The following is a 20,631-nucleotide window of genomic DNA, read 5'->3' on the forward strand; positions in this document are numbered from 1 at the left end:
GTGATCTTATTTCCACTTTCGTCTTTAGAGTCTAACTTCCTAACTCTAAGATCTTCAGTAGGTGACTTAGGGTTCCTACCCCTGAGCTACTACATCCTACAGGTATGATTCTAGACAGTTCACTTCACTTCTCGGTGCCTCAGATTCCTGTTCTGTAAAAATCAAACAAAAAATCCTCAGAGTAGAACTGCCCCATAGATTTCCAAGGAGAGGCTGGTGAATTCGAACTGCCAACCTTCTGATTAGCAGATGAACTCTTAGCCATTGTGCCACCAGGGCCCCAGCACAGGATCATAGTGGGGTTTAAATGAGTTAATAACACACATAAAGCATTTTACATAGCTCCTGGCGTATACCAAACAACCAAAATACATATCACCCCATCACTTCCACCAGCCATCATAGAAGACTGTTAATCTCAGCTGTTTTCAAAACAAAAGGAAAATAATCATTAAACAGCAGGCATTATGGGGGAGTCTCAAGCTCCATGGGGATGATTTTCCTGAAGCCTGCTCATTATACAACTGCTAAGATAACAACATTTTCATCTTCTTTCAAGGAGAACCTGGGTCATGGAGAAAAATCGATAGTTCTTGGGGAGTCTCTAGGGTCATTAAGATGGTTCCAGGCATTGAAAGTTGGAAAACTTTTCCATTACTTAAATACCTCTGGCATTTTCTTTCATTATTACTTCCTTAGCTCAGGCCTTCATTGTCCTTTTTTATTGAGATATAATTCACATACCATAAAATCTACCCTTTTAGACTATACAACTCAGTGGTTTTCAATATATTCACAAAGTGTTGCAGCCACCACCCCTCTTTGACGTTTGCTTGGATGGTTGCAGTAGTCTCATAACTGGCCTTCCCTGGTGGACTGTTGATACTGCGCTTCAGGCTTGAGCAGTCTGTTCTTTCTAAAACACAGAATGGTTACATTCTGAATCATTACATATATCAAGAGATTTATTCCACAGAATTGGCTTATGCATTTGTACGGACTGGAAAGTCTCAAATCTATAGGGCAGGCCAGCAGGCTGAGAACTCTAGGCAAGATTTCTATGTTACAGACTTGAGATACAATTTCTTCTTACTCAGGGAAACCTCATGTTTGCTCTTAAGGCCTTCAACTGACTGGATAAAGAGAGCAAGATCTTGGTAAAGAAACTGGTTTAGAAGAGAGGTGAGCATGAAAATGTCCCAGGATTCAGAGAAATCTTGCCAAGGCTTTAGACTTGAACAACCTACAGAAAGAGGTTTAAGTCAAACTTATCTAGATCTCAAGAGGTCCTGAGATTCCAGCTGATTTCTGGGTTATACTACCTTAATTAAAAACATATCACATTTTTCCAACGGGGAGATGCTGGGCACAGCTTTCTGTGAGGCACTGATGAGATAGATGTCTACTTTCTCATATACATACATTCTGTGTTGGCGCCCCTTCCAGTGGGTGGTGGGGAGGTGAGTCTTAATGAAATTGAGATTTTTTTTGTAGTCTATATTCCCGGATTATATTCCCGGAAGTAGAACTTCTGCATCAGGGAATAAGCACATTTTAGGATATTGCCAAGTTGTCCATCAGTGGCATATGAGTAGACCTACTTCTCCATATCCTTGCCAACATCATGCATTAATCAATAAAAAAAAATTTTTTTAATTTTTATTAATGAAAAGCAAGTTTGAATTTCTTAATTAGTGAAGTTGCACTGATTTCATACTGTGTATTGTATTTCCTATTCCACAAAATGCCTGTTCATCTCTTTATCACTCTTCGGTCGTTCATTTTTTTCTCATTGATTTGTGACAACTTTTTATTTATCTAGGATTTTAGGACTTTGTAATATGTGATTAAGTATTTTTTCTCATGTTCTGGTTAATTTCTTGCCTTTGTTTAGAATGTTCTACTGTTAACAGAGAAGTTAATGATTTTTTTGTGGTCAAATTTATCATTTTTTTCCTTTATGGTTTCTAGCTTTCATGTCATGCTTGAAAGGCAATTCCCACTCAAAGACTAACAAAATATTCATCCATGATTTATTATGATTTAGGACTACAACAGTGATTCCTACGGTCTCTTTCACATTCCCTTTGGAGCTGGCAGCCACAGCCAGCCCTGGCCACCTCTGTCTATTCATATTTTTCTTTGAACTTTCCAAAAATGATGATTTTTTTTTTTTTTTTAATTATCCTCACTTTGCAGATAAAGAAACAGAATTGGAGAGGTGGCAGTTCTTTAGAGAAATATGCACTCCGTCATACCTCAGCTCTCCATATACCAGACAATTGACTTACCTTCTCTGAGCTCCAGTCCCCCATTTATAAAACAGGGACCATGTATCTGCCTTTGGGGGTTGCTGTGAGGATCCCATGGAGATGTGCATATCTCTGACATAGTGCCTAACACATGGGAATGCCTACATTCATAACAGCTTCAGCTTCTAAGTGACAGGCCTGCCTGTAAGACCCTCTAGGCTAGTTAGACTAGACTATGCCGCGGTCAGAGCTCATAGGTCAGACCTCACCATAATTTCATCTAACCCCTTCTCTGGTATTATCTAAGTGAGTCAAAGATGGATTCTGTGTATTAGTCCCAAGTTGTCTACTTCTTTATAGCAATCTAAGGCCTGTTAGCACCACCAACCCTCATCTCAAGAGAAAGCTCACCAGCACCAAACCCAAATTTGTACACATCCAGTTGTTTTCAAAATAGCCCAAATAAGCAGATTTTTAGCTACCTAGAGCCTGCCTATTTTACATACCCTGTGAAACCGCACCCAATGTCTGCCAGCTGTGTTGTTGTTGTTAGGTGCTGTCGAGTTAGTTCCGACTCACAGCGACCCTATGCACAACAGAACAAAACACTGCCCAGTCCTGCACTACCCTCACAATCATTGTTATGCTTGAGCCCACTGTTGCAATCACTGTGTCAGTCCATCTGGTTGCGGGTCTTCCTGTTTTTCGCTGACCCTCTACTTTTACCAAGCGTGATGTCCTTCTCCAGGGGACTGATCTCTCCTGCCAGCCATAGGTAAGACAAAGTTGTTGCTGTCCTTCGGAGCTCTCTGACCCAGAAACTCCACACCTTGGTGCAGAAAGACATCAAGTGTAAGCCATCCTTCCCCTCCTCCTCCTCTTTCCTGATGTTTCCTTGCCTTCTTACTCTTCTGGTGGCTTCCTGCACCACTTGCCTCTGAAAGACCTCCTGCTGTGGGGAACAACCCCATGCACCTGACTGTCAATGCATCAGCTCCGATAAATAGCTTGATGTGCAACTCTGCTATCTCACGGTCGTATCTTTTTCCCTGATCAGCCCAGAGCTCGCTCGGACTCAGTACATGTGTAGACTGCGTCTTCTCCAGGATGCTTGTACAAGCCATTAACGTGCCCCACCTGAATGCAACTGCTATTCTTCTAACCATGAGAGCTAATAATACATAGGACACCCTGTGCTGTGCAAGTAACACATCTTCATCAGCATGGTGGTCAGGCTACTTCAGCTTCCAAACACATTTGCTTTGCCACATATGTCTACCAGGAACACAAGGATATCCGGTGAAGCTGTGAGTCTGGCAAAGGAGGGTGGTTCAGTTCCTGGTTGTTAGAAGTGAGTGGCCAGCAGCCTGCCCTTGGACTGTCATGAAGGCAATTCTTTGGAGACCCCACTTGTCAACACCAAACTCTACAAATTTCCATCACTTGAAAGTGATTCAGGAAAAAAGCCCCCAAGGGAGGAACCATATGGAGGTGAGAGCTGTGAATCACAGGATGCGAGGCTCATAAGAGTTGTCCTGGAGGTGCAGGCTCATGGTGGTCAGGCAAGGCCCAGCAACACCTGGAGGAATCCTCGCTGGAGGGATTCTCTCAAAGAATGGCGCTAAACACTGTAGGTGCCTCAAGAGAGCCTTTCACTTCTTAGGTAATCGTAAGATAAACAGTTGCAAAACAAACAAACAACAAATCCATGGCCGTGGAGTCAATTCTGACTCATGGCAACCCCACGTGTTACAGAGCAGAACTGCTCCCATAGGATTTTCCTGGCTGTTAATCTTTACAGAAGCTGATTTATTCTGTAGTGTTGCACCACCCAGGAACCCAAAGAGATTGCAAGGGTCCCTTTAACCTAGGAGCTGTTTGGAGCAAGAGACAGACAGAAGTGGGGGAGGGGAGCAGCTGACAGGGGCCCTCCCATTTGCAATGACTGTCACCTGTTCTCCCGGGACAGGACACTTTCAAACTGTCCCTGCACAGGCCAGAACTCATATGTAACCGATCTTTTCTAAGTGAAAAACTCTAAATTGAGAAGGCTTGGCAAAGGTGACTGTTGTATCCACATGAAATTGTAGTCATTAGTTAAGCCCCTCTTCCTTCTGGATAGTCCCTGGGTGGTACCTATGGTTAAGTGTTTAGCTACTAACAGAAAGCTTGGCAGTTAGAACCCACCCAGCGGTGCGTGGGAAGAAAGGCCTAGTGATATATTTCCAAAAGGTCACAGCCATGAAAACCCTGTGGAGCAGTTCTGCTCTGCAACACATGGGATCATCATGAGTTGGAATTTACTTGACAGCAACTGGATCTGGGTTTGTCTGCCGGGTGCTTTACAAACATCGTCCACAACCACTCAGCAAGCTGCACAGAAGCTGTGATTGAAATCCAGCTTTGGGCCAAAGCCCTTGTACTTTCCTTGACGGCACAAAGTCTTTTTCAAGTGCAGAAAGTGTTGTATAGGCCTTTGAGGCCCTGATGTCTTTAAATAGTACCCTCCTCCTTATTATTTAGGTTGAAGTAAATTTGGTCAGTCAGGGAGTTTTTCTTCAGGTGAAAAATTCATCCAGTCAGGCTCACCAGCACTCTAGCTCAGAGACCTGGGCGGGGGGCAGGTTCTACTATGGGGCATTGAATGTAGACAAATTGTAAAGACAATGCTTGGTGACCCAGCCACAATGTTAGGCTTACGAATTTTAAAATCTGTGCATGGTAGATGATTTCCTAAAGCAATATAAATTGCACTGAAAAACTGAAATGACTAATAATCATTGAAGAAATGGAAATTTGCCAAATAACTCCTTTCCAAAAAGCCATCAAGTCCAGTTTCTTTCACATTTTCAAGTTACAGATAATTTGTATGATGAATAGATTATTTCAGAGCATTGAAAAAGACAGAAAGAGTTCCGGTTCATCTTATGATAGTAACATAACTTATACCAAATCCTGATCAAAAGGGACAGAGACCACTGTTCAAACCTTTCCTTTCTTCCTGTCTCAAGTTCAGATGCAATGCAGGAGTTCTGCATCATCTCTGAGCTGCCTGTTGTGTGAGGGGATAAATGTTATTCCTGTTGGGTTTTCTGTTTACTTGCTGCCAAATGCAAGTATAACGGATACAATATTAAACTGAAGAAAAGCCAGTGGCTTTCTTTCATTGCCTTTACACGTTTGCTCACTTTGACCACAGGGCCTTTGCACGTGTTTTTCTGCTGCCTGAAACAGCCTCTCTTTTCCTCTTCCCGTGATTGCCTCCTCCTCAGGCTCCCAGGATCTCCATGTACCATCCCGTCATCAGGGAAGCCTGTCCTAGTAGCTTTATGTCAAATCTCCTGTTACAGGTCCTCTGCACACCTCGTCCTTGTCGTTCATAGTAATAGGTACAGTTTCACTGTTACCATATATTAGTAATATCGTCTGTCTAATGTTTGCTTGCAGGGACCTTGTCTGTGTCTGGTCACTATTGTACCTCCTGGGTCCAGCACGTTTATTCGATGGGTAAACAAATATTTACATTCTACTTCACTAGAGTGAAAGTCAAGAAACTGGGGAGCTCTCTTTAACCCTGGTTTTTAAAGACTGTGTGACTCACACTGTACCAAGGTCAAATTCCTGGTTTTGATATTGTACTGTAATTATTTAAGTGTAATCCTTGGGGTAAACTGGGTGAAGGGTACATGGGACCTCTCTGTACTACTATCTCAGCAACTTTGTGTAAATCTATGATTATTTCAAAATAAAAATTTAAAAAACAAATAAATAAAAGTAACAAAAAGTCTGACTTTGGCCTAGCACCTCAATTTCCTGATAGCCAGTTGAAGTGGACTCGACTCTGACTCATGGTGACCCCCTGCAAGTCAGAGTAGACCTGTGCTCAACAGGGTTCTCAAATAGCTTTTTCAGAAGTAGATCGCCAGGCCTTTCTTCCAAGGTGCCTCCGGGTCGACTCGAACCTCCAGCCTTTTGGTTCGCAGCTGAGCATGTCAACCATTTGTATCACCAGGGACTCCAGTTTCCTGATGGGAAGAAAAATATTGGATGTTAGGAGAAGATTTAGCAGAGGGGAAATCATATTCTTCCACCAATCAGCTGAATGACCTTGGGCAAGTCACTTCCCCTCTCTCTGCCTCAGTTTCTTGTCTGTAAAACATGGGGGTTGGATTGGAAGAGCCCTGAGCTCCTTTTAACATTGTGACTGTGTCATCTGAAAGGGCTCTGAGCCACCTCAGACACCAGCACTTCCCACCGTCTCCTCCATTCCTCCTCCATCCCACTCCCATCCCCTCTATCCTGTGTCATGGGGATGCTTACATTAGGAAGGCTTGGATAGCAAAGCTTTTTTTCTGTTATCTGATTGCCAAGTTTAAATGGATGAGCTGGGGTGAGGTGGAGGTTGCTCCTGAGCCTTCCCCGCTATCCTCAGCCAAGGCAGCCTCACTTGGTGTCTCTGCTTTTCAGTTGAAAAGGCCCTTTGGGCCTGCTCACCATTGAGTTCAGCTGCATTGTTCAGTGCCCAGCTGAGCTTTTCTTAATAACATGGCTCTCTCCTGAGCCCTTCCCCTGCACCTTTCATCAACAGCCCTCAGGTCATGGTGAAGATTAATTACCTCACAAGCTGGAGTATGGAGCTGACTACAGAGTTTCCATGTGGCTGATTAGGAAAGCCAGCTCATGAATGGAAGCCATTCTTCTCAAGATCATCCCTTTGGGACCCACTGGAATAAATCAAATTCTTCATGACTTGTCCAGGGTGGGGACATCTCTCTCCAGTGGGAGTTTTTACCAGGCTGACTCCTTAGTTTGAGGCTTCTAAAACACCGTTTTACTTGTCTCTCAACACTCAGAGTCTGATGGTTTGGCAACCCTGGTTCTTCTAACTTAGAATGATGTCCTCAGCTCCCTCAGGGTGATAGGGGCAGGTGGAAGAAGAGGATTCAACAGAGTGTCCCCTACTCAATTCAAGGGGGCGGGGGGTGGCAGTTATATATTTTTTAAAGATTTTAAAAATCCATGAAGGTTTCCTCTATAGAAAGGGCTCAAAGGCTAAAAGATGTGGAGAAGCAATGCATTGGGCACATGATTTTTTTCTTTCTTTCTTTTTTTTAAATCAGCTATATTGAGGTATTGGAAACCCTGGTGGTGTATTGGATAAGTGCTACAGCTGCTAACCAGAAGGTCAGCAGTTCAAATTCACCAGGTGCTCCTTGGAAACTCTATGGGGCAGCTCTACTCTGTCCTATAGGGTTGCTATGAGTCGGAATCGACTTGATGGCAATTGGTTTTGGGTTTTTGGGTTATATTGAGGTATAATTTAGATAGAGTAAATTCACATTTTAAGTATATAATGTGTTTTTTTTGTGTTAGATTTATTGAGGTGTAGTTTACATACAGTATAATTCATCCTTTTTAGTATACAATGCCAACCGAATGGTTGGTTTGACTCCACCCAGAGGCACCTCAGAAGAAAGGCCTGGCAATCTACTTTCCAAAAAATCAGCCATTGAAAACTCTATGGAGCACAGTTCCACTCTGACATGCATGGGGTCTTGCTGAGTCAGGGTTGACTCAATGGCTTCCAGAATAAGACAGATGGAAAGTCCTTTCGATCTACTTTGAAAAAAGCCCTCCTGGAGAACACCGTCCCAGGCCTGCCAGGTATTGCCACCCGACTGGCACAGTAATTATGACTTTAAAAGGCTATTCCATCATTTCATCAAGCCAGCTGCTTCAGGATGAGGGCTATACATTCTCTAAACCAGTGCCCAATATACGGTGCTGTTTCTCCCATAGCCAGGATTTACCAGTCCAGGAATCAAGGGGCAGAAATGGGAGTGGCACCACTATTACCACAGTGAGCCACTTGCAAAATTTTTGCTTCCTCTCCCTATGACCCTATGCTCTGCTGGTCTACAGGTCTTAGTTGTAAAGGGAGAAATGCTCTCACCTGGAGACACAACACTGATTCCATTGAACTGGATGATGGGGAACGTGGTAGGACCAGTGAACTCCATGAGCATGGGCCCATTACCATGCTTCATTTGCTGTGAAGTGAGTCCCTTGATCTGAGGCGATGTGTTGTGAGATACCATGATGGTGAATAAGACATTCTGGTAGCTTTGGCAAAAGCACTGCATGCAGGGAAGGCAAATCCATATCCAGAGTAAACGTCTATCCCAGTCCGAATAAAATGTTGCCCGTTCCATGTAATCAGTGTAATCAACCTGCTACCAGGTTGCTGGCTGATCACCCCAAGGCGTAGTGCCATATCAGGAACTCATTGTTGGTCTCTGCTACTGGCAGATTGTGCGCTCAGCAGTGGCTGCAGCCAAGTCACCTTTGGGGAGTAAAAGTCCATGTTGCTGAGCCCGTGCATAACCTCTATTTCTACACCATGGACACTTTGTTCATGAGTCCATTGAGCAATGACAGGAGTGGCTGGGGAAAGAGGCTGACTAATCGCCATAGAACGCACCATCCTATGCATTTGATTGTTAAAATCCTCTTCTGCTAAGGTCACCCTCTGGTGAGCATTCATCTTAGATATAAATATCTTCACTTCTTTGGCTGATTCAGAGAGGTCTATCCACCTATCTCTTCCCCATACCTCCTTGTCATGAATTTTTCAATCATGTTCCTTCCATGTTCCCGATCATCCAGCCAAACCATTGGGCACAGCCCGTGAATCAGTATACAATTGCTTATTTGGCCATTTCTCCTTCCAGGAAATATGAACACTGCTTGACGTTCTGCCCACTGTAAGGATTTCCCTTACCACTGTCCTTAAGGGATGTCCCAGACAGGGGCAGCAGTGCTGCTGCTGCCATTTTCGAGTGGTGCCTGCGTATCGCACAGAACCATCTATAAACCAGGCACAAGCTTTCTCTTCTTCAGACAACTGATCATAAGGAATTGTTCATGAAGCCATAGGTGCAGACTGGGAGAGAGAAGGTTATGTGACAGGAGTGGAACCATGGGCATTTGGGACACTTCTGCAAACAATTTACTTGTGCCTTTAGGTCCTGCTCAAGCCTGATCTGGTATATACCACTTCCATTTAATGATGAGTGCTGCTGTGCATGTCCAACTTTATGACTCTGTGGGTCAGACAGCACCCAGTTCATGGTGGGCTGCTCAGGCTGCACAGTAACTGGCTGATCTGTGGTTGAGCGTTCAGTCTCTACTAAGGCCCAATAACAAGCCAAAAGCTGTTTCTCAAAAGAAAAGTAATTATCCACAGAGGCTGGCAGGGTTTTGCTCCAAAATCCTAAGGATCTGCACTGTGATTCACCAACAGGGGCCTGGCAAAGACTCCAAACAGTATCTCTATCTGCCACTGACACTTCAAGTGCCATTGGATCAGCTGAATCATATGGCCCAAGTGAAACAGCAGCTTGCACAGCAGCCTGGACCTATTGAAGAGCTTTCTCTTGTTCTGAGCCCTGCTCAAAACTAGCAGCTTTTTGAGCCACTTGATAAATGGGCCAGAGTAGCAAACCCAAATAAGGGATATGGTACCTCCAAAATCCAAAGAGGCCCACCAGGTGTTGTGTCTCCTTTTTACTTGTAGGAGGGGTCAATGCAACAACTTATCTTTCACTTTAGAAGGAACATCTCAACATTCCCCACAGCACTGGACTCCTAGAAATTTCACTGAGGTGGGAGGCACCTGAATCTTTGTTGGATTAATTTCCCATCCTCTAGCATGCAAATGTCTTACCATTAAGTCTAGAGTCCTTGATGCTTCTTCCTTACTAGGTCCAATAAGCATAATGTCATTAACGTAATGGACCAGAGTGACGTCTTGTGGAAGGAAAAGGTGATCAAGTTCCCTGCAGACTAAATTATAACATAGGGCTAAAGAGTTGAAACACCCTTGAGGTAGGACAGTGAAGGTGTATTGCTGGCCTTGCCAGCTAAAGACAAACTGCTTCTAGTGATCCTTCAAAGCTGGAATCAAGAAAAAGGCATTGGCCACAGCAATAGCTGCATACCAGGAGATGTATTAACTTGCTCAAGCAATGAAACCACATCCGAGACTGCACTGCAGTTGAAGTCACTACCTGGTTAAGTTTACTATAATCCACTGTCACTCTCCAAGATTCATCTGCTTTTTGCACAGGCAAAATAAACAAGTTGAAAGGGGATATGGTGGGAATCACCACCCCTGCATCCTTCAAGACCTTGAAGGTGGCTGTAATCTTTGCAATCCCTCCAGGAATGTGGATTTGTTTTCGGTTTGCTAATTTCCTAGGTAGGGGCAGTTCTAATGGCTTCCATTTGGCCTTTCCTGCCATAACAGCCCTTAATCCACATGTCGGGGACCCCATGTGGGGGTTTTATTAGTTGCTGAGTATGTCTATTCCAATTATGCATTCTGGAACTGGAGAAATCAGGAAGGGTTCAGGGACCTACTGGAGCCACTGTGACACAGACCTGAGCTAAGATTCCATTGATAACCTGACCTTCATATGTCCCTACTCTGGTCGATGGGCCACAGCGACTTTTGAGTCTCCTGGAACTAGTGTCAGTTCAGAACCAGTGTCCAATAATCCCCCAAAGTCTGATTATTTCCTTTTCCCCAGTAAATACAGTCACTATCATAAAAGGCCATAGATCCTTTTGGGGAAGGCTGGGAGAAAGATTAACAGTATAAGTTTTTGGCAGTGCAGTGGGGTCCTTCTTCAAGGAGACCTGGCCTCCCCTCCATTCAGAGGGTTATGGGTCTGTAACCTGGCTCAAGTCTGAGGGGCTGTGACCCTCCATTCTGGTGATTCAAGTTAGATTGTTGTTCTCTTGATCTAGAATTCTTCTTGTACAGCACAAGTAAATGTTTAGTAAGTTTTCTGTCTATTTCACACTTAGGGACACCATGACTAGGTAGCCAGTGCCATAAGTCCACGTGAGTTAGACTATTCTGATTACTGGTTTGACTCTGCTGTCCCTTACGGTAACCATGCTCACTTTGTCTTTGGTGGTCAAGTGCCATCACTTGGCCCCTACCACCCTGGCGTCCAATAAGCCCCATTGTAGTTAGGTGTCTTAATTTAGTTACCGCAGTTCCCACTGTAAAATCTGATCTAAATAAAACAGCAATCATAGCAGTCTTCAAGGTTGCTGGGGCTCCCTTCACAACCTATTCTTCACAGTTGTGGTGAAAAATATGTCCTCCGGGAACTCTCTGGGTGGGTCTGTGGGTCCAATCTGATAAATCCACTCTAACATCCCAATTTCCCTAAGCCTTTGGACACTTCCTTCTACGGTATACCAAGGCAGTTCTGGAATTGAAAATCGATTTAGTGTAGGCCACCTCTTAATCTGTGCTTCAGTCAGCCAACCAAATAAACTGTTGGGTCCTTTTCTAACCTCTTGAGCTAAAACACTGAATAATGAATCTGTGCTGAATAGGCCATATCAATAAACTCAGACTGATCCAACTTTATGGTCTTTACGCAATTATTCCATACCCTTAATAGCCATTCCCACACATATTCCCCAGGTTTCTGTTTGTACATATTAGAAAAATCAAGCATTTCTTTTGGAGCATAACATACCTCTTCATGGGTCACACTTTGTACTTCACCTCTTGGGGCTCCCTGGGACTTAAGTCTAACAATAAGTCTAGAGGCAAAAACAGGTGGTACGGTGGGTCCTGGGGACATACAACAAAGCCTTACAAGGCATCTGCCCAGGTGATGTCCCAGGTAATGTATCAGACAAAGACTCTTCAGACACAGCTGGGTTAACTTCATCAGATGGGGTTGGAGGGGATAATATTTTTACTGGGGAGAGTGTTTTGGCAGACAAAACTGGAGTAACCTCTTCAAATCAGAGTGAGAGTGTTGGTTCTGTTAGCAGGAGTGATCCAGCAGAATTTAGGGGCTAAATATCCCCAGCTTTCTGACTATCTGTCCATATGTCTCCATCCCAAGTTTCAAGGCCCCGTTTCTTCCCAATCAATGCCCTCACTTTAACTTCAGACACCATTCCAGGTTGGCAATTTAATTGGCATAATTCAGCTACTCTTAGAATAAGACTGTGGGTTTGATGTTCCGCAATATCAGTTTTGTTACTACTGAAGCTGTCCTTTGTTTCAGGGCACAAATTGCAACTTTCGAGTCTTTTATGCTGTGTTTGACCTGTGACTCTGAAGCCCTGAGCTCATTCTTTTCTTTCATCACTTTGTTTACAGAAAGCAGAACCAACCAACCAGCCTCCCTATACTTCTCAATTCAATGGAGACTTTGAAAGTTATCAAATACACAATCACCCAGGCATTGTTCCTCACAAATATTTGATCCAATGGTGGGATATTTTACATGTTTCTACTGCCACCTCACACCATGGATTAGCAGTGCCCTCTTCACTACTAGAACTAGAATCATTAGAGCCTTTAAGTTTAGCCAGACTTGAGAGCCAATTCAGAAAACTCCTCCTTAAGATTTTGTTCCTTTAGAACCACTCTCAGTACAAAATGTCTTAGTCTGAGCTCTCTAAAAACGAGCTCTCTAGAGGAGCAAAATCAGTGAAACATATATAGATATAGATAGAGAAGTTTACTTCAAGGAAATGCCTCATGTATTTGTGAAGGAATGGCTCACGCAGTTGTAGGGGCTGTCAAGTTCCGAATCTGTGGGTCAGATGACAGGCTGATGACCTCCGCTGGCCCATGGGATTGCAGAGGCTGATGAACTCAAAACCTGAAGGTCAGGCCACAGGCAGGAGTCCCCTCCTGGCTTATGTCCCAGGAACTGGGGTCAGACGCTGAGAAGATTGCAGCATCAGAAAGAGAGTGAGCTTTGCCAGAACATCCGTTTATATCATGGATGTAGGCCACACTTCCAAGGAAACTCCTTTTTCAACTGATTGGCTACTCACATCAGATCACAAAATGGGAGATGATGCATAGTGTCTGCCAAACCACTGAGAATTATAGCCTAGCCGACTTGACACATACCATTAACCATCACACCAATGATCATGAAGATGGCTCAGAATTGAGCCATGCTTCATTCTGTTATACATAAGATGACCCCAGGTTGGAGTCATCTTGATAGCAACTAACAACAAGTAAATATGAATAAAAAAAAAAACCTCAAGAAAATATTCAATAATTTATATTTTTCTAAGGAGATACAAATTCCTGCATACTTGGAACATGGTCACATTTGTAGCTGGAAAAATTATTCATAGTTTATTTGATGGAATTTAATGCCTCAATATGTCATGTGTTTTGAAGAGCTTAGTATTAAATTCATATCTAACATTCACTAAGTCTTAATATGCACCGGACATGTGCTAAGTGAGTCATATACATTATTTATATTGTCCTTGCAGTGACTTCATGAGGTAGGTACTACTTACTGCTACCCTATTATACAAAAGAGGAAATGGGGCCTTTGGTAAGGTCGGAAACTCCTTCCAGCTCTGATGACTTTCAGGTGCTCTGTCACCTAAACCAGTTTGAAATTATCTTTGAAATTGCCCTAAATAGTCACAACAGTCATAAAAGCTTCTCTCATTCGACCTTTTCCTTTGGGGTCTGATCCTATGACAACCAGAGATGGCTCCTGAAGCCACAGTGAAATCTTCTGAATTTTCCCTCTGACTCTAAAAACACTTGTGTTATGGACTGAATTCTGTCCTCCAATAGCGTATGTTGAAGTCCTAACCCCTAGTATTTGTGAGCATGGCCTTGTTTGGAAATAGGGTCTTTGAAGATGTTATCAGCTAATAGGAGTCACAATGGAGAAGAGTAGATCCTAATCCAATCAGAGTAGTGTCCTTATAAAAGAGGAGAAGAGACAGAGACACACACACAGAGGGAAGACAGCACTGTGACAACTGAGCTATGCTGCAGCTGCAAGTCAAGGAATGCCTGGGGCTACCAGGAGCTGAGAGAGACAAGAACGGACCTTCATCTAGAGTCTTCTGAAAGGGCGCGGTATCCTGCTGATACCTTGATTTCAGACTACTAGCATCCGGACTGTGATAGAATAAACTTCTCTTCTTATAAACCACACGATTTACATTATTTTGTTATGGCAGCTGTAGGAAACTAATACGACCTCTCCTTTTTTTTTTTTTCTTCCTCCTTTTAAAGGGATGAGGATAACGAATCTGGAAAAGCTGATACTATATCACATTAAATAGGACCACAGGTGGCGCAAGCATTTTACTCTCAGCTACTAACTAAATAGTTTGTGGCGCGTACCCACCCAGGGGCTTCATGGAAGGAAGCCCTGTGATCCCCTTCCATAGAACCAAAAAAAAAAACAGTCATTGCTGTCAAGTCGATTCTGACTCGTAACGACCTTAGAGGTTACAGCCAAGAAAACCCCTTCGAACACAGTTCTGCTCCATAACATGTGGGATCACCATGAGTCAGAATAGACTCATCAGCAATGGCTTATCATATTAAATATGATGCTGCTGGTTTGCCTGGGGGAGCTTCACAAACACTTTTTCCTGTAATGCTCCTTAGATAGATCTCCATTAGTTCCAGGCCCCACTTTAGTCTGCTCTCCCCATTTCTTCGCTTGTCTGAGAGGAGCACTCTGGGATTGCGGTAATCTGGCACATAATGCTGTCGTTAGTTGTCGTTGAGTCAGCTCCAGCTCATGGCGACCTTGTGTATGATAGAATGAAACGTTGCCTGGTCCTGTGCTGTCTTCATGATCGGTGGTATGTTTGGGTCCACTGGCGCATAGTAGATGCTTAATGAATGTTAATACTCAGCAAACGAATGAATACATTAAAGGAACAATGCGATGAATCAACATCACGTTCCCCAAGACTCTCAGAGGGAATCTAGCAGAATCTGCAGCATTTTACAAACCCCTTTGCTTTGGGTACTTAGGTGTTTGCCTGGAAATAGAATCCCTGAGTTTTCTGGTTGATTTAAACTAGGAGATAAGCCTGGTTTTGTAAACATTTACCCTTAGTGCTATGACCTCAGCAAGGCTTTTGGAGGGTGGGGGAAAGAAAGAGGAAATGTCTGTGTTTTGCTAACTGAGCTTGACCTCCACAGTCTGTTTCCAACTCCCACTGCGCCTTGCACTGTTGTGTGAAGGCAGACATGCTTCTTAAACTTTCAGTCTTTTATTATGGGCCTGGCATGTCATCATCCCCTAGGGACAGTGACATCAGGGCAGCCATGTGGCTATCCTTAACCTTTAGCAAGCGCCAGGGACAGAGGAGGGGCTCAGAGAGTGAACAGATGGGTAGGGGGACCTCCCGGATGAACCTTAGGCTTGCCTGGTCTGGCCACCCTGTCCTTTTGGTCCCAACCATCCCCTTCTGCACCACAGAGGGGCTGCTCTTGCCCATATCGCCCATCTGCCCCCTTGCATGACTTCACTTTTGCCACGTTCATACCTGGTAGCCAGGCCACGTGCCTGCTGTTCCCATTTCAGTGACTGGCAACAAGCCACTTGAGCCTGGAAAACCTCTCCTGTCTCCTGGCTGTTGGCTAGAGGACACAGAGAGAGGTGGCCTGACCCAGCTGAGATGCTGCTCTTACTCTCGCACGAGTGCACTTATTGCCAAAGGATCTGAAGGGCTTTGTGCGATGTGGTGTCAGAGGGGAACGCGCCCTGAATTCCAATGCGCAGCTTTCCTGGAAAGCCATATGCTTTCTCTTCTATGCCGCTGCCTCTCACTTCTTTCCCAGCACCAGACGGGACTGCTCCGGGTGCAGTGTACTGGCCTGGGGGCCTTTTCAGAACCCAGAACCAGAGCGCGCAGGCAATTACTCTCCATATGGTTTCATTTTTTAAATAATGTTTACTGTTAAAACAATTATCCCAAAATTAATACATGTTGATGGTAGAAAAGGAGCCCGGTTTCACAGTGGTTAAGTGTTCAGCTGCTAACCAAAATGTCGGCAGTTCGAATCCACCAGCCGCTCCTTGGAAACCCTATGGGGCAATTCTACTCTTTCTTAGAGGGTTGCTATGAGTTGGAATCAACTTGAGGGCAATGGATATGATAGAAAATTTAGATATACAGGGAGCAAAAGTAAAATCATCTTTCATCCCACTGCCTTGAGATAACAGCTATTAGCATTTTGCTACGGAGACTTCTAATCCTTTTTTTTTTTTTGTCATCCTGCTGCTTTATTGATTATTTGGAGAAAAAAAACTCTAACTAGAATTAGATCAACTTGAGGATTTGCTTAACTATAGATTCATTCTTATACATTTCCCCCAATTTAAAAAAAAAATTCTATTTTGGAAATTATTACTATTTGTTTAAAGTACTTAGAAAAAAAATTTGATTAGGGCTTCAGGCCAGGGCACCTGGGTTTTCTTCTTTGCACAACAGTCTCTGTAAGGTAATGTGGAAGAAAAAGGTGAATTAGTCTCCCTTTCAGAGCAAACCCCATGGGCCATGGATGGCTTTTATTTTCCTTTCCATTCCAAGAGGAAATGGGGAACTGGTGGGGTGGGGCGGGGGCGGTGTTGCGAAGAGACAGGCTGATGCAAAGGGAAAACGTGTTTAGGGCAACAAAGGAGCCATCAGCCAATGCCACCCAGGCTGGTTGTGGGGAGAGGGCTGAGGGCTAGGGAGGTGGGACCTAAAAATAGGGCAGGTGTGTAAGAACAAGGGGCTGCAGGAACAAATATTCCAGTATATCTAGGGTTCTTGTGTCCTGAGTCACTGTGGGTGGAATCTGGGGAGAAGCTATAAACTACCCAGCGTGTGGACAGGGCAAGTGGGGTGGCTGGTCTTCGTAAATGGTGAATGCTTCACAAAGGAGATGATGTTGTCTCACTCTTCCTCTGGAGTGGTGGCCAAGAGCTGCAGAGCCTCTTTTTAACAGCAGAGATTCTGGAATAAAATATTAGACTAACCCCAAAATCTAGAACACCTGAAAAAAAAAGGCAGCTGTCTTGGTTGTGAAGCCTTTGAGGAAACTTACTGGTACTTATTATAATATTCTTAATTATAATTAATTAATGCAGTGTGCAATAGTTTTCCAAAGCCCCTGGAGAAAACATGAAACAAAGTAACAGGGGGCTGCTCAGGGCATCAGAGGGTGTAAGACAATCAGGGAGCTCCAGCCCAGGGCAGGGCCACAATCACCTTCCCCGCACTTCTGGTTTATACAAGTGCCGGGAGCCAAGAGAAGCACATAACTAATGTTTTTAGAGAATAATCATTTTTGAAAAACTTGTATTACTTTTTTTTCATCTTCTTTTAAGAACTTTGCATTCAGCCGTACACGTTTTCACAAGGCCCCTTTGATTTTTCTTTCTAGCCAGGGCTCTGCTAATGACCTCTGAATTGATTTGCAAATAGGAGAACTCTAAAGTGTTCATATGTGTGGTGCAAACTGACCTAAAGGTTGGTAGTTCGAACCCACCCAGCGGTGCTTCAAAAGAAAGACCTTGTGATCTGCGTCTGTTAAGATTACATCCAAGAAAACCCTCTGGAGCAGCTCTGCTCTGTAACACATGGGGTTGCCATGAGTCGGAATCAACTTGACAACATGTTTGGATTTTGGTTTGAAGGTGTTTGTGATGGGCCTATTCCATGGGCTCCCCTCTCACTAGGCACTTGAGGGCATAGTCACCCAGCCCATGGCTTTGTAGAGTTATGAGTGGATGGTGTTTTCTCTTTTTTTTTTTTCACCTTGGTTCCTGGACACAGCTTTGAAAATATCTTTTTTTTTTATTGTACTTTAGGTGCAAGTTTACAGCTCAAGTTAATTTCTCATCCAAAAATTTATACACCTATTGTTATGTGACACTAGTTGCAATCCCTGTAATGTGACAGCACACTCTCCCTTTCCACCCCCGGTTTCCCGTGTCCATCCAAGCAGTTCCTGTCCCTTTCTGCCTTCTCATCCTGACTGTGGACAGGAGCTGCCCATTTAGTCTCGTGTATCTGCTTGAACTAAGAAGCACATTCTTCACAAGTATTATTTTATGTTTTATAGTCCAGTCTAACCTTTGTCTGAAGAGTTCACTTAGGGAATGTGTTTAGTTCTGGGTTAACAGAGAGTCTGGGGACCATGTCTTCTGGGGTTCCTTTAGTCTCAGGCAGACCATTAAGTCTGGTCTTTTTATGTGAATTTGAGTTCTGCACCACACTTTTCTCCTGCTCTGTCAGGGGCTTTCTGTTGTATTCCCTGTCAGGGCGGTCCTTGGTGGTAGTCAAGCACCAGCTAGTTCTTCTGGTCTCAGGTTGATGAAGCCTCTGGTTTATGCAGGCTGATGGAGTCTCTGGCTTCTGTGGCCCTTTTGTGGTGTTTTCTCTTTTGATATCAGTTAAGAATAAAAACTAGCTAGAAAAAAAAAAAAAGATCTTTCTCACTCTCAATTTTTAAGGTGACAATGGGGTAACACTGGTTTTTTTTATTGACTATCCAGAAAGCTTTCTCCACAAAACCTATACATTTTCATCTTTGGGTTCAGTTTTCCTGAGGGCAAAGCCAGTGCCTAATTAGGTCTTATTTTTGTGTCCTTGATTATCTTTAACACCTTCAAAAATTATTTGCCAAATCCATAGAGAAAACATTGATTCCTTGCTGTTCTGCTGACCTTCTGTTTGGAAAAAGGTATTTTTCTTATTTTCTTTTCATTGGTATCAAAGGGAGATTGAAACAGTGAGTGCTGTCACCTCTTCTGCCCTTTGCTAATCTAGATAGACTGAGTTAAGGCAGGAGGCACTTGAGCAGCCTGCAAGACGGTGCCTGAGTTTCCTAGGACTGTCATAACAAAACATCACAAAATGGATGGCTTTAAGGAACAGAAATTTATTACCTTACAGTTCCGAGGGCTTGAAGTCCCAATTTATGGCATGGGCAGGACCATGTTCCCTCTGTCCACTCTAGGGGAAGATCCTTTCTGGTCTTTTTACACTTTCTGTTAGCCCCAGGCATTCCTTGACAGTTCCTTGGCTTTTACAGGCCTCTTCACATGACATCAGTCTCTGCCCTGTGTGACTGTCCTTTGTAAGATGCCACTCAGAAGGGATTAGGACCCACCCTACTCAAGTATGACCTTGTCAAATGATAACATGAAAAACAAAACAAAATCCTGCATCCAAACAAGGTCACATTCACAGGTACAAGGGTTAGGACTTCAACGTATCTTTTTCAGGGATGTAATTCAATACATAACAGATGTTGTCTTAGTTAACTAGTGTGCTATAACAGAAATACCACAAGTGGATGACTTTAACAAACAGAAATTTATCTTCTCGCTATTTAGAAGGCTAGAAGTCCAAATTCAGAGTGCCAGCTCTAGGGGAAAGCTTTCTCTCTCTGTCAGCTCTGTCTCTTCAACTTCTGCTACCTGGTTCATCGGAGATCTCCATGTGTCTTGGCATCTATCTTACCCCATCTCTGCTGCCTAGTTTGCTCGTTTAATCTCTTTTATGTCTCAAAAAAGATTGATTTAAGATACACCCTACACTAATCCTCCCTCACTAACATAACAGAAACTATTTCCAAATGGGATTATAACCACAGGCACAGTGGTTAGGATTGACAGCACAAATTTTTGCTGGTTACCCACCTATGAGGCTCTTATGAGCCTGTGGTTTCCCAAACTCCCCAGAGCTAAGAAGACCATGCTGACAGAACGACAATCAGCAATGCCGAGGACTCTGCTCAGGACACTGACATTATTGCCTTAGTCAAGGTTACTTTGACTGCAGAGAAAGCGACCTCATACTAGTGTAAGCCAAAACGGACATTTATTTGAAAGCCATCTCAGAGAAAGTTGGGGTAGACAGGACCCTTGACCTTTCCTCTCTCATTTCTCCATTCTTCTTGTTTTCTCTCTACAGATGAACTTCCGCTGCACAAGATCAAACCTTGCCACATTGTGGCCTCTGGGTTTACATAACTGCTCATGCTAACCAGCCCAGTCTGAGACCAGTGTGTCAGTCCCAATTCCAAGCTCCAAGAAGAGAGAATCTTATTGTCTTGTTTTAGATCAACTGTGGCTGGGCAGTCACGCTCATGTAATAGAAAGCAGGTTTCCAGGGTTTCACTGGGGGCTGAGATTATATCCCTAAAATTACCTATTATGGTTATACATCCACATTTGCGCACTTGTGTATAACAGCTCCCTATTGTGGCATCACTGTGACTGTAATGGGAGTGGCTCAGATCATGAAGAATGGGAAGTATTTTCCTAGCCCACTAGTGTTCAGACAGCCAGTCCAACCCACCAGCTGAAAGTCCGGGCATGTGTGAGATACCATTCTAGGCTCTGAAGATATGAGCATGTTATAGATTGAATTGCAGCCCCCAAAATATGTGTTGTAAATCCTAACCCCCATTGGAGCTCTGGTGACATAATGGTTAAGAACTCAGCTGCTAACCAAAAGGTCAGCAGTTCAAATCCACTGGCCACTC

The sequence above is a fragment of the Loxodonta africana genome, chromosome 8, assembly GCF_030014295.1.
Source record: "Loxodonta africana isolate mLoxAfr1 chromosome 8, mLoxAfr1.hap2, whole genome shotgun sequence".
In the NCBI taxonomy this organism is placed as follows: domain Eukaryota; kingdom Metazoa; phylum Chordata; class Mammalia; order Proboscidea; family Elephantidae; genus Loxodonta; species Loxodonta africana.